Source organism: Oncorhynchus nerka, linkage group LG20, assembly GCF_034236695.1.
Source record: "Oncorhynchus nerka isolate Pitt River linkage group LG20, Oner_Uvic_2.0, whole genome shotgun sequence".
In the NCBI taxonomy this organism is placed as follows: domain Eukaryota; kingdom Metazoa; phylum Chordata; class Actinopteri; order Salmoniformes; family Salmonidae; genus Oncorhynchus; species Oncorhynchus nerka.
In genome coordinates this window covers 71,310,125-71,323,606 of record NC_088415.1, presented here as the reverse complement: position 1 = coordinate 71,323,606, position 13,482 = coordinate 71,310,125, and the positions used below count along the sequence as shown (strand labels likewise).

The window sequence follows — 13,482 nt, the reverse complement described above, 5'->3', positions numbered from 1 at the left end:
AGGACTGGAAAACTGGTCAGAATTGAAGGAATGATGGATGGCACTAAATACTTGGACATTCTTGAAGGAAACCTGTTTGTCTTCCAGAGATTTGAGACTGGGACAGAGGTTCACCTTCCAGCAGGACAATGACCGTAAGCATATTGCTAAAGTAACACTCAAGTGGTTTAGGGGAAACATTTAAATATCTTGGAATGGCCTCGTCAAAGCCCAGACCTCAATCCAATTGAGAATCTGTGGTATGACTTAAAGATTGCTGTACACCAGCAGAACCAATCCAACTTGAAGGAGCTGGAGCAGTTTTGCCTTGAAGAATGGGCAAAAATCTCAATGGCTAGATGTGCCGAGCTTTGAGAGACATACCCCAAGAGCATTGCAGCTGTAAATGCTGCAAAAGGTGGCTCTACAAAGTATTGACTTTGGGGGGGTTGAATAGCTCAAGTAGTTTTTTCTTGTTTCACAATAAGAATATTTTGCATCTCCATAGTGGTTATGCATGTTGTGTAAATCAAAATATATATATATATATTTTAAATTCCAGGTTGTAAGGCAACAAAATAGGAACAATTATTACATTTACATAAGTATTCAGACCCTTGACACAGTACTTTGTTGAAACACCTTTGGCAGCGATTACAGCCTTGAGTCTTCTTGGGTATCACGCTACAAGCTTGGCACACCTGTATTTGAGGAGTTTTTCACATTCTTCTCTGCAGATCCTCTCCAGCTCTGTCAGGTTGGATGGGAAGCGGCGCTGCACAACTCTCCAGAGATATTCGATCGAGTTCAAGTCCGGGCTCTGGCTGGGCCACTCAAGGACATTGAGACGTGTCCTGAAGTCACTCCTGTGTTATCTTGGCTGTGTGTTTAGGGTCATTGTCCTGTTGTAAGGTGGACTCTCGCCCCAGTCTGAGGTTCTGAATGGTCTGGAGCAGGTTTTCATCAAGGATTTCAATGTACTTTGCTCTGTTCATTTTTCACTCGATCCTGACTAGTCTCCCGGTCCCAGCTGCTGGAAAACATCCCCACAGCATGATGCTTCCATCATCATAATTCACTGTAATGATGGTGCCAGGTTTCCTGGAGACGTGACGCTTGGCATTCAGGACAAATAATTTGATCTTTGTTTCATCAGACCAGAGAATCTTGTTTGTCATGGTCCGAGAGTCCTTTAGGTGCCTTTTGGCAAACTCCAAGCGGGCTGTCATGTGCCTTTGTCAGAGGAGTGGCTACCGTCTGGCCACTCTTCCATAAAGGCCTGATTGGTGGAGTGCTGCAGAGATGGTTGTCCTTCTGGAAGGTTATCCCATCTCCACAGAGGCACTCTGCAGCTCTGTCAGAGTGACCATCGGGTTCTTGGTCACCTCCGTGACCAGGGCCCTTCTCCGCCAATTGCTCAGTTATGCCAGGCGGCCAGCTCTTCCCCATATCTGTCCCTCGACACAATCCTGTCTCGCAGCTTTACGGACAATTTCTTCAACCTCACGGCTTGGTTTTTGATCTTACATGCACTGTCAACTGAACCTTAAATAGACAAGTGTGTTTACCTTTCCAAATCATGTCCAGTCAATTGAATTTACCACAGGTGGACTCCAATCAACTAGTAGAAACATCAAGGATGATCAATCGAAACTGGATGCAGTCTCATAGCAAAGGTTTATTTCTGTTTTTTATTCTTTTTTTTTTGCTAAAATAAAAAATAAAAAACTGTTCACTGTCAATATCGGGTATTGTGTGTAGATTGCTAAGGATATTTTTTTTTTAACCATTTTAGAATAAGTCTCATGTAACAACATTTGGAAAAAGTCAAGTATGGAACACTTTCTGAATGCCAGTCAAATGTTTGGGCACACCTACTTATTCAAGGGGTTTTCTTTATTTTTACTATTTTCTACATTGTAGAATAATGGTGCAGACAAAAATAGTGTAGTAACCATAAAAGTGTCAAACAAATCAAAATATATTTTATAATTGAGATACTTCAAAGTAGCCACCCTTTGCCTTGATGACAGCTTTGCACACTCTTGGCATTCTCTCAACCAGCTTCATGAGGTAGTCACCTGGAATGCATTACAATTAACAGGTGTGCATTGTTAAAAGGTAATATGTGGAATTTCCTTCCTTCTTTATGCGATTGAGCTAATCAGTTGTGTTGTGACAAGGTAGGGGTGGTATACAGAAGATTGCCTTATTTGGTAAAATACCAAGTCCATATTATGGCAAGAACAGCTCAAATAAGCAAAGAGAAATGACAGTCCATTATTACTTTAAGACATGAAGGTCAGTCAATACGGAACATTTCCAGAACTTTGAAAGTTTCTTCAAGTGCAGTCGCAAAAACCATCAAGCGCTATGATGAAACTGGCTCTTATGAGGACCGCCACAGGAAAGGAAGACCCAGAGTTACCACTGCTGCAGAGGATTAGTTCATCGGTGTTACCAGCCTCAGAAATTGCAGCCCAAATAAATGCTTCACAGAGTTCAAGTAACAGACACATCTCAACATCAATTGTTCAGAGGAGACTGCTGAATCAGGCCTTCATGGTCAAATTGCTGCAAAGAAACCACTACTAAAGGACACCAATAATAAGAAGAGACTTGCTTGGTCCAAGAAACATGAACAATGGACATTAGACCGGTGGAAATCTGTCCTTTGATCTATTGAGTCCAAATTTGAGATTTTTGGTTCCAACCACCGTGTCTTTGTGAGACGTAGATTAGGTGAACGGATGATCTCCGCATGTGTGGTTTCCGCATGTGTGGTTCCCACTGTGAAGCATGGAGGGGGTGAGATGGTGTTGGGGTGCTTTGCTGGTAACACTGTCTGTGATTTATTTAGAATTCAAGGCACACCTAACCAGCATGGCTACCACAGCATTCTGAAGCGATATGCCATCCCATCTGGTTTGCACTTAGTCCCACTATCATTTGTTTTTCAACAGAAGAGTGACACAACACACCGCCAGGCTGGGTAAGGGCTATTTGATCAAGAAGGGGAGTGATGAAGTGCTGAATCAGATGACCTGGCTCCACAATCACCTAACCTCAACCCAATTGAGATGGTTTGAGATGAGTTGGACCACAGAGTGAAAGAAAAGCAGCAATCAAGTGCTCAGCATTTGTGGTAACTACTTCAAGACTGTTTGGAAAAGCATTCCAGGTGAAGCTGGTTGAGAGAATGCCAAGAGTGTGCAAAGCTGTCTTCAAGGCAAAGGGTGGCTACTTTGAAGTTTGAATTTTTGATGTCATCACTATTCTTCTACAATTTTTAAAATAGTGAAAATAAAGAAACCCTGGAATGAGTAGGTGTGTCCAAACTTTTGACTGGTACTATATATCCTCCTGAGACCCGGGCACCGCGTGTTAACTGTCCTGTTGCGTCACAATCATATTTCGGAACAGTGAGTGCATTCTGTCAGTTTTCAATGACATGTATTGTTAAAATAAAGGTTTCAGGAAATACAAGCAGGCATCACATTACTAGAAGACAAACAACTCACTCAGTCAAGCCTGATGGTGTTGCGTGCTTTCATATAATATAAACTAAAGCCTGAAAAGGTAGTAGAATGGGGTAATGTCTTAGTGTGGAGTGGGAAGAATACAGAACAGTACAGGACCTTGAATGCAGTACAAATCCCATTATTGTGGGATCACCTCCTCTAACATGCTGACCAGACCGCTCGCTCACGTGAGCATAGCGCGCATGTTGATTTTGTCCACCCACACCAGACGCGATCAGGACACGCAGGCTGACATATCAAAACTGAACCAATGATATTACATTGGGGGCGGGATGATGTTGTTAGCGCCTTTTCTTGCCTGAATTTGTTTCTGATTCTTCTGATTTGGTAAGATGGCTAAGTACATGACTGCATATTGTACAATAGTGATATTATTGCCAATAGTGATTGCCAATAGTGATAGTATTGCCAGGATAAGAGTATAATTTAATAAATTCAAATTGTAGTTTCATGCATCTCAGGCACTCTCCTTTCACAGCGTCCCATATGCTTATGGTATACATGATGACAGGCTGAGTACATTAATTAGCCTCTTTAACCCTACAACCAAACCACTCTAGTATGCGATATAAACAATGCATTTACTGAATTAAAGCTCATGAAATAAGAAACTGTAATATTATACTCATCTGAACAAGTACAAAATAAACAATACTTAGTATGCTTTTCTAAACAGCATGGATTAACAGATGCCACCTGCTAAGATAGAAGTTGGTCGCCTTTGTATTATTGAAGCGCAGACAGGGAAGGATGTTATGGCTGCATCCCATAAGCTACTCTTGGACCATGCCTGACATCACTGATACATCCGGATGAGTGCAGAAGAGATAGTCTTCTGTCTTTCGTTGGCCCAGACCTCACCAAGCAGATGACCAACTACAGGACCCCAATAGAGACAAAGCAAAGACTAGTTCTCACTTGAAGGTAAGTTATTGGAAAAGGGTGTATTGTGTAAGAAGGTGCATGGAGAAGAGCAGTATACTATAGTGTAAAGAAACTCCAGCACACTGGCGATCATGATGCTCCATGGATGTAGGCCTATGTTCCATTACATTTAGGGAGCAGCAAGATCACCAGGTGCTATAGTGTCTTTTCATTATACTCAAGGTAAGTAAGACAAACTGTTCTTTGTTTAGTATTTTATTTATAATTATTCAAGGTGACATTAACAGTCACAACAAGGCATGGTGCACCTGTTGTAGGTGAGATGAACAGCCACAGCATGGCGTGTAAACAAAAAATGGCATATCCCTCCCAATTACAATATTCACTGAATATCAAAAAAAAGTTAAATACAAGGTTCAATGCAAATATAACTGCAACAACAAAGAAGTGCAAATAGTGCACTTAGTTCACTTGCTTTGGCAATGTTAACACATGTTTCCCATGCCAATAAAGCCCTTGAATTGAATTGAATTGAATAGTGCATACATAAACTTTTCCCTTTTCAAAACTCCTTTTTAGGAGGGGATTATCAATGTGACTGGGATTCTTGGTCCCAGCTCTTAAGAAAATGTACTGAAGCTGTCATCCCAGCTATGTGTTGGAGATCTAAGTTCTGGTGAGTATTGATCCCTGGGCTCATCGTACATTATTTATTTATTTTACCTTTATTTAACTAGGCAAGTTAAGAACTAATTCTTATTTTCAATGTCGGCCTAGGAACAGTGTGTTAACTGCTTGTTCAGGAGCAGAACGACAGATTTATACCTTGTCAGCTTGGGGGTTTGAACTTGCAACCTTGTGGTTACTAGTCCAACGCTCTAACCACTAGGCTACCCTGCCACCCCACATGATTGGCTGCAGTCCACCTTTTCCCCGCGGAGTATTTGCGGGCTGTGGTGGTGGCAGTGGTGTTGCCTGCTGGTCATCCTAGTTATGTGTTGGAGAACCTAGCTCCTGGTGAGTAGGACTATTGATGCCTTGGCTGGCTGTACATCATAGGCTGCAGTCCAACTCTTCCATGCTGAGCATCAAAGAGCCATTGTGGTGGTGGAAGTGGTGGCAGAGGTGTTGCATGCTAGTCATCCCAGTTTACAATCAATGATAGTAGTTGCACTTTCAGACTTCCCTTGTTTCTTCCTGACACAAGGCTGTGCACAAATACCTCATCCACATCATCATCATGTATTTGTATGAACATAAGATTCAACAACTGAAACAAAAACTGAACAAGTTCCACAGACATGTGACTAACAGAAATGGAATAATGTGTCCCTGAACAAAGGGGGAATCAGAATCAAAAGTAAGTCAGTATCTGGTGTGGCCACCAGCTGCATTAAGTACTGCAGTGCATCTGATCTTCATGGACTGCTCTGACATTTATGGGGGAATGGCCCTAGCCTTCACCCTCCGATCCAACAGGTCCCAGATGTGCTCAATGGGATTGAGATCCGGGCTCTTCGCTGGCCATGGCAGAACACTGGCATTCCTGTTTTGCAGGAAATCACACAGAACGAGCAGTATGGCTGGGCCTGCAGGATGGGTACCACGAGGTAGGAGGATTTCTTCCCTGTAACGCACATCGTTGAGATTGCCTTTAAAGACAACAAGCTCAGTCCGATGATGCTGTGACAAAGCGCCCCAGACCACGCCCTCCACCTCCAAATCGATCCCGCTCCAGAGTCTAGGCTTCAGTGTAAAGCCCATTCCTTCGACGATAAACGTGAATCCGACCATCACCCCTGGTGAGACAAAACCTCAACTTGTCAGTGAAGAACACTTTTTGCCAGTCCTGTCTGTTCCAGCGACGGTGGGTTTATGCCCACCAACGTTGTAGCCAGTGAATTCTGGTGAGGACTTTCCTTACAACATGCCTACAAGCCCTCAGTCCAGCCTCTCTTAGCCTATTGTGGACAGTCTGAGCACTGATGGAGGGATTGTGCGTCTTCATGCCTCCTTGCATGCATGCCTAAGGCATGTTCACGCAGATGAGCAGGGACCCTGGGCATCTTTCTTTTGGTGTTTTTCGGAGTCAGTAGAAAGGACTCTTTAGTGTCCTAAGTTTTCATAACTGTGACTTTAATTGCCTTCCATCTGTAAGCTGTTAATGTCTTAAGGACCTTTCCACAGGTGCATGTTCATTAATAGTTTGTTTCATTAAACAAGCATGGGAAACAGTGTTTTAACCCATTACAATGAAGGTCTGTGAAGTTATTTGGATTTTTACAAATGATCTTTGACAGATAGGATCCTGAAAAAGGGACATTTCTTTTTTTGCTGAGTTTATATGCCCACTCCCCACTTGGAAGGGCAATGGCCTCAAAAACCCTGCAGATGCCCCAAGATGACTTTCTGCCTGTGGGTGAAGATTTGGGAAAGATACCATTCACAATGGTGGGGGACGCTGCCTTCCCACTAAAGCCCTACCTGATGAAAACGTAAGCCTGGTACAACATCAGCTACGAGAAATAAATATTTCTCAACACACACAGAAAATCAACCTACTGCCAAGCAAACGTTGATAGCCTACTCGTTGCAATGTGCATCCTCCATAACTTCCTCACAAAGCCTTGTGATGTGATGTGGCTACAGCAGAGTGGGGCAGGGATGTGGCAAGGCATGAGAAGCATAGCCATCCAGGCCAACAGAGTAGGTCAGGAGGCAGTTTACAAAGTATTTCACATATGTGGCAGGTAGAATTGGATTCCAGAACAGAATGGTTGTGGCACTGTGTGTGTGTGTGTGTGTGTGTGTAGTAGTTTTAAAAAATCCTTCTACTTGATTTATCAACATGGGACAGTAAGCTCAACTTTGACATCTTAATTTGTTTTGTGTATTCATTCTACACTGCACAATTCCACACATTGTTGTAAGTACAATAGACCAACATAGCTACTGTACTAGGTCAAAGCTGTGTGCTGGAAAACCTTGGAAGAGCATTGGTGAAGTATGCATTGTGGTTCTTTTTTGTATGCAGTTATGCATTCCTTTCTTTTTTGGCTTCAGACCAATGCCTTCTTCTCACTGAAAACATTGTTTTTTGTTATAAGACTATTATGTAAGTATACTTTTAGCATGGAGATAAACTTAAAATAAAATGCGTAACATTATAATAGTAGAAAAACATTTCTGAACATGACATGCTGTACATTTAATGTATTTTGAGTTGTCTTTTTTAAATGATTATCTAGGGTTACCATCGCAATGTAGGTCTACATTCCTCATGTTTTCTGTTAAAAGTGAGGCCCACACTGTACAAATTAGGTGAAAATTAAACCTAAAAAACCCTTCAAGCAAAAACACATTCACTGAGTTTGACAGAGTGATGTCATTAGTCCGATCTTACACAGCACTCACAGACTGGATGGATTGTTTAAGTTTTGATGAAAAAGCTTTTAAATGATTGTTTTACTTGCTACAGGGATTATAGGATCTAGTTGATCACAGAGATATGGTTTCAGAGTTCCCTGTTACCCCATTCCCGTTGTTTCCATTTGGGCTTCACAGTAGATTTCCCACCAGCCACCATCATTAATAATCACCTAGTATCCTATGAGTAATTACACAAGTACCTTGTCACTTACCCTAATCCCGCTGGGCACAGCACTGCCTAAACACAGCCCTTTTATGGGATAGCCATACAGGCCAGACATGGGTTTGGTGCCAGGAAATGGTATTGCACATGGGAGTGTGGATTAACTCTAAAAACACACTCTAATCCCCCCAAATTAATATTTCTCTCCACACTAAGAGGAAATGGTTGATGGTTTTGAGGAACAGAATTGTGAGTTATCTAAATAAAACATTGTATATCTGAAGTCATCAGCTGACTAGGACTGAAAAAAGAATAGAACTGGGTGGGTTTAAATATTTCCGAGCATAAGTCTCCAATATAAAGTTCCAGTCAAAAGTTTGGACACACCTACCGGGTGTGCAGGGTTTTCCTTAATTTGTACTATTTTCTACATTGTAGAATAATGGTGAAGACATAAAAACGATGAAATAACACATGGAATCGTGTAGGAACTAAAAAATTATGAAACTAGTCAAAATGTATTTTATATTTGAGATTCTTCAAAGTAGCCACCCTTCGCCTTGATGACAATTTTGCACACTCTTTTTATTCTCTCAACCAGCTTCATGAGGTAGTCACCTGGTTTGCATTTCAATTAACAAGTGTACATTGTTAAAAGTTCATTTGTGGAATATCTTTCCTTTTTAATGTGTTTGAGCCAATCAGTTGTCATGTGACAAGGTAGGGGTGGTATAAAGAGAGAGCCCTATTTGGTAAATGACCAAGTCCATATTATGGCAAGAACAGCTCAAATAAGCAAAGAGAAATGGCAGTCCATCATTACTTTAAGACATGAAGGTCAATCAATCAAAACAAAAATCAAGAACTTTGAAATTTTCTTTAAGTGCAGTCGTAAAAACCATCAACCGCTATGATGAAACTCTCATGAGGACGGCCACACAAAAGGGAGACCCAGAGTTACCTCTGCTGCAGAGGAAAAGTTCATTAGAGTTACCTGCACTTCAGATTGCAGCCCAAATAAATGCTTCACAGAGTTCAAGTAACAGACACATCTCAACATCAACTGTTCAGTGGATACTGCATGAATCAGGCCGTCATGGTCTAATTTCTGCAAAGAAACCACTACTAAAGGACACCAATAAGAAGAAGAGACTTGCTTGGGCCAAGAAACACCAGCAATGGAAATCTGTCCTTTGGTGTAATGAGTCCAAATTTGATATTTTTTGGTTCCAACCGCCGTGTCTTTATGAGACTTAGAGTAGGTAAACAGATGATCTCCGCATGTGTGTTTCCCACCGTGAAGCATGGAGGAGGAGGTGTGATGTGTGGGGGTGCTTTGCTGGTGACACTGTCTGTGATGTAATTAGAATTCAAGGCACACTTAACCAGCATGGCTACTACAGCATTCTGCAGCTATATGCTATCCCATCTGGTTTGTGCTTAGTGGGACTATCATTTGTTGTTCAATGACCCAACACACCTCCAGGTTGTGTAAGGGCTATTTGACCAAGAAGGAGAGTGAAGGAGGAGATGAAGTGCTGCATCAGATAACCTGGCCTCCACAATCACCCGACCTCAACCCAATTGAGATGGTTTGGGATGAGTTGGACAACAGAGTGATGGAAAAGCAGCCAACAAGTGCTCAATATAGTGGGAAATCTTTTGAGACTATTGGAAAAGCATTCCAGGTGAAGCTGGTTGAGCGAATGCCAAGAGTGTGCAAAGCTGTCATCAAGGCAAAGGGTGGCTACTTTGAAGAATCAAAAATATATTTAGATTAATTTAACACTTTTTTGGTCCCTCCATGATTCATAAGGGTTATTTCATAGTTTTGATGTCTTCACTATTATTCTACAATGCAGAAAATAGTCACAATAAAGAAAAAACCTTGAATGAGTAGGTGTATCCAAACTTTTGACTGGTACTGTAGGTCTTGAACATATTGACTCATACTGTTTTTACTTTAGGCTACACGGCAGAAGTATTATGGTAGAACTTTTCTGACGTAAGGTGATGCTCAGATATTGAGTAATGACAAAGAACATGCAAGCCAAACCAATTTGCTAGAATACAATTCATCTAAGATATTGTTCACATTTCCATCATCATGTGAAACATACATCTTGCCGTTTCAATCTTCCCCTATTAAGGTATAAATCACCCTGGACAGTCATGTTCAAATGAAATATGCTGTCTATGAGGGTTGTCAGAGGGACCAGAGGTTTGTGCCAGTCCTAATCACCCTCTGAGGGATGGAATAGATGACGCTGTCATCCAGATCGAGACAACCTGTCAAATGTCACCCTTTAACACAGAGACACACCTACACTGCGCTGCAGTCAGTTTACATCAGTACCTTCATAGTAACACACTGTATCTCCTTAGTACAGAAACTCAAGACTTCAAGTACTGTGTTCACACAACACTGTACCAGAAAAAGTGAGTGAATAGTATGACTATTTTTTAAATTTGACCTTTATTTAACTAGGCAAGTCAGTTAGGAACAAATTCTTATTTTCAATGACTGCCTAGGAACAGTGGGTTAACTGCCTGTTCAGGGGCAGAACTATGTCCGCCCCACCACCTATACAGCGGCGGCATTATCTTCAGCAATTTCTCCCTACCTCCAACGAGCTGTGTGCCTGCCGTGGTAGTCTTATCTTCATCTTCACCCCGCCTTTCCCTGAACCAAGCGGTGTGCTCATCAAGCCTCCACACTTTATTTCCCAGCAGTTGTGCTGTTGCCTGGCGGAGAAGTGAAACCGTTTTCAGTTATCTGAAATGCCACCATGTGGGCAGTGTACACCGGGGTCACCGTTGGTTACACCCTGATGCCTGGAACGAAGCGGCGCTGCGGTGATACTGAAATCCTGTTCCTAAGGATACAGAGAGAGGAAAGAAGGCAAATAACACACGGCTTTATCTGTGTAACACGTGCTAACATGATGAGGGACGGGGCAATATCAAGGCCGAGACACAACAAAGACAGAAGATTGCTTTAAAAGCAATATAGCTATAATTAAGATGATTATTTGACAAACTTAAAAACAATACACTCACAGTAAAGGACCAGTGTTCTTCAGCGCAAGGTTGACTGTTTGGTATTTTTGATGTTGCTGGGCAGACAGACAGTCACATAATGTCACCTGGGGAGGGGAAACACATTGCAAATGGCATTGGTTTCATGGTCTTCCTTTCCTGTTGCACCCAAGTCCTGTTGATGGACAAGGTTACATTTCATTTGGTTATATTCATGACTGAGAATAAAACATGATGACTAAAAACAGCATATTAAACAGTGGGTCTTTATGCTGCAATATACTACTAGTGACATATTTTAGGCATTTATGGGTAATTTACATTTCCTTTATGAAACTTGAATCTTTTACATCAGAAATCAGGAAGACAGAGAAAAGGTTTGGCTAGTATACAGAGGACTCTCGTGTGTGCTTCCAAAAGCATACACAAGCTTAGAGACAAGGCATAACCTCAACAAGCAAGTGGTGGTCACAAGCATGAAATATCAATGGCCGGATGTTGAACCTTATTTTCTTATCCCAGTGTCCTCGTCTAGTTTTTGTTCTGTCCATTCTCATCATCTTGGAATGTGAAAATCCTCCTAGAGATCCATCTGGGAAGTGAATGAGAAAATTCAGGGGAGCTCAATGCCTTGGGCATTGAGGCGCAATAATGCGTTTGATTTATATTGCTCTTATGACAGCAGATTTATAGCAGGGGCCACTTTATAAGTGCCTGCCACTGGCAATAAGTATTGAGTAGTACAGAAAATAGGGAGTATTTGATTTATTCATTAGAAATGTATTATGTTGGGTGCGGGTGAATATTTCACCCTATCACTAACATCTGATTTCATAAAACAATAACAAGAAACACATCTAAAGATGTGGTTTGAGAAGTTATCTTCTTGTGGCTAGGGATTCCGCTCTACAACATTCCGCTGAATAGGCACCGTGCGAAATTCAAAAATATTTTTTTGAAATATGTAACTTTCATACATTAACAAGTGCAATACACCAAATGGAAGATTAACAAGAATTGTATCTACCTATCGTGTCCGATTTCAAAAAGGCTTTACAGCGAAAGCACACCATATGATTGTTAGGTCAGAGTGTAGTCACAAAAACACACAGCCATTTTCCAGCCAAAGAGAGGAGTCACAAAAAGCAGAAATAGAGAAAATGAATCACTAACCTTTGATGATCTACATCAGATGACACTCATAGGACTTCATGTTACACAATAAATGTATGTTTTGTTTGATAAAGTGCATATTTATATCCAAAAATCTCAGTTTACATTGGCATGTTACGTTCAGTAATGTTTTGCTTCCAAAACATCCAGTGATTTTGCAGAGAGCCACATCAATTTACAGAAATAGTCATCATAAACTTTAATATAAGATACAAGTGTTATGCACAGAATTAGAGATATACTTCTCCTTAATGCAACCGCTGTGTCAGATTTCAAAAAAGCTTTACGGAAAAAGCAAACCATGCAATAATCTGAGTACTGCGCTCAGACAACAAATGAAGCCATACAGATATCCGCCATGTTGGAGTCAACAGAAGTCAGAAATAGCATTATAAATATTCACTAACCTTTGATGATCTTCATCAGAATGCACTCCAAGGAATCCCAGTTCCACAATAAATGTTTGTTCAATGAAGTCCATCATTTATGTCCAAATATCTCCTTTTGGTTCACGTGTTTAGCCCAGTAATCAAAATGCTCAATGCGCGATCGCTTAGTTCAGACGAAAAGTCAAAAAAGTTATATCACAGTTCGTAGAAACATGTCAAATGGAGTATAGAATCAATCTTTAGGATGTTTTTATCATAAATCTTCAATAATGTTCCAACCGGAGAATTCCTTTGTCTTCAGAAATGCAATGGAACTCAAGCTAACTCTCACGTGAACGTGCGTGACCAGCTCGTGGCACTCTGACAGACCATGGACTCAATCCCCTTTCATCCCCCCCTCCTTCACAGTAGAAGCATCAAACAAGGTTCTAAAGACTGTTGACATCTCGTGGAAGCCTTAGGAGGTGCAATTTGACCCCATAGACACTGTATGTTCGATAGGCAAAGCGTTGAAAAACTACAAACCTCAGATTTCCCACTTCCTAGTTGGATTTTTCTCAGGTTTTCGCATGCCATATGAGTTCTGTTATACTCACAGACATCTTTTCTGACAGTTTTAGAAACTTCAGAGTGTTTTCTATCCAAATCTACTAATAATATGCATATATTAGCAACTAGGACTGAGTAGCAGGCAGTTTACTCTGGGCACGCTTTTCATCCAAACGTGAAAATGCTGACCCCTATCCCAAACAGGTTATACCACATCATTTAACATAAAAATATATTATGGAAACATAAGATAAATATAGAAAATGTGAACACTTTTTTTCCTTCATGCACATTTATTCTCATGAATATAGAGCAAACATATAATGAGAATGCA

At 41.1% G+C, this 13,482-nt stretch overlaps 1 long non-coding RNA gene across 1 annotated transcript in view; it reads right to left on the bottom strand.

Annotated features, from left to right (window-relative positions):
• Positions 1–11,140, bottom strand: part of LOC135563036 (uncharacterized) — a 37,361-nt gene extending 26,221 nt beyond the window's left edge. Inside the window, exons 1-2 of the long non-coding RNA XR_010460222.1 lie at positions 11,059–11,140; positions 10,623–10,874 (exon numbers count right to left, since the gene is read on the bottom strand). This is a non-coding gene — a long non-coding RNA (uncharacterized LOC135563036). The remainder of the gene's footprint in view (positions 1–10,622; positions 10,875–11,058) is intronic.
• Positions 11,141–13,482: the final 2,342 nt, after the last annotated feature.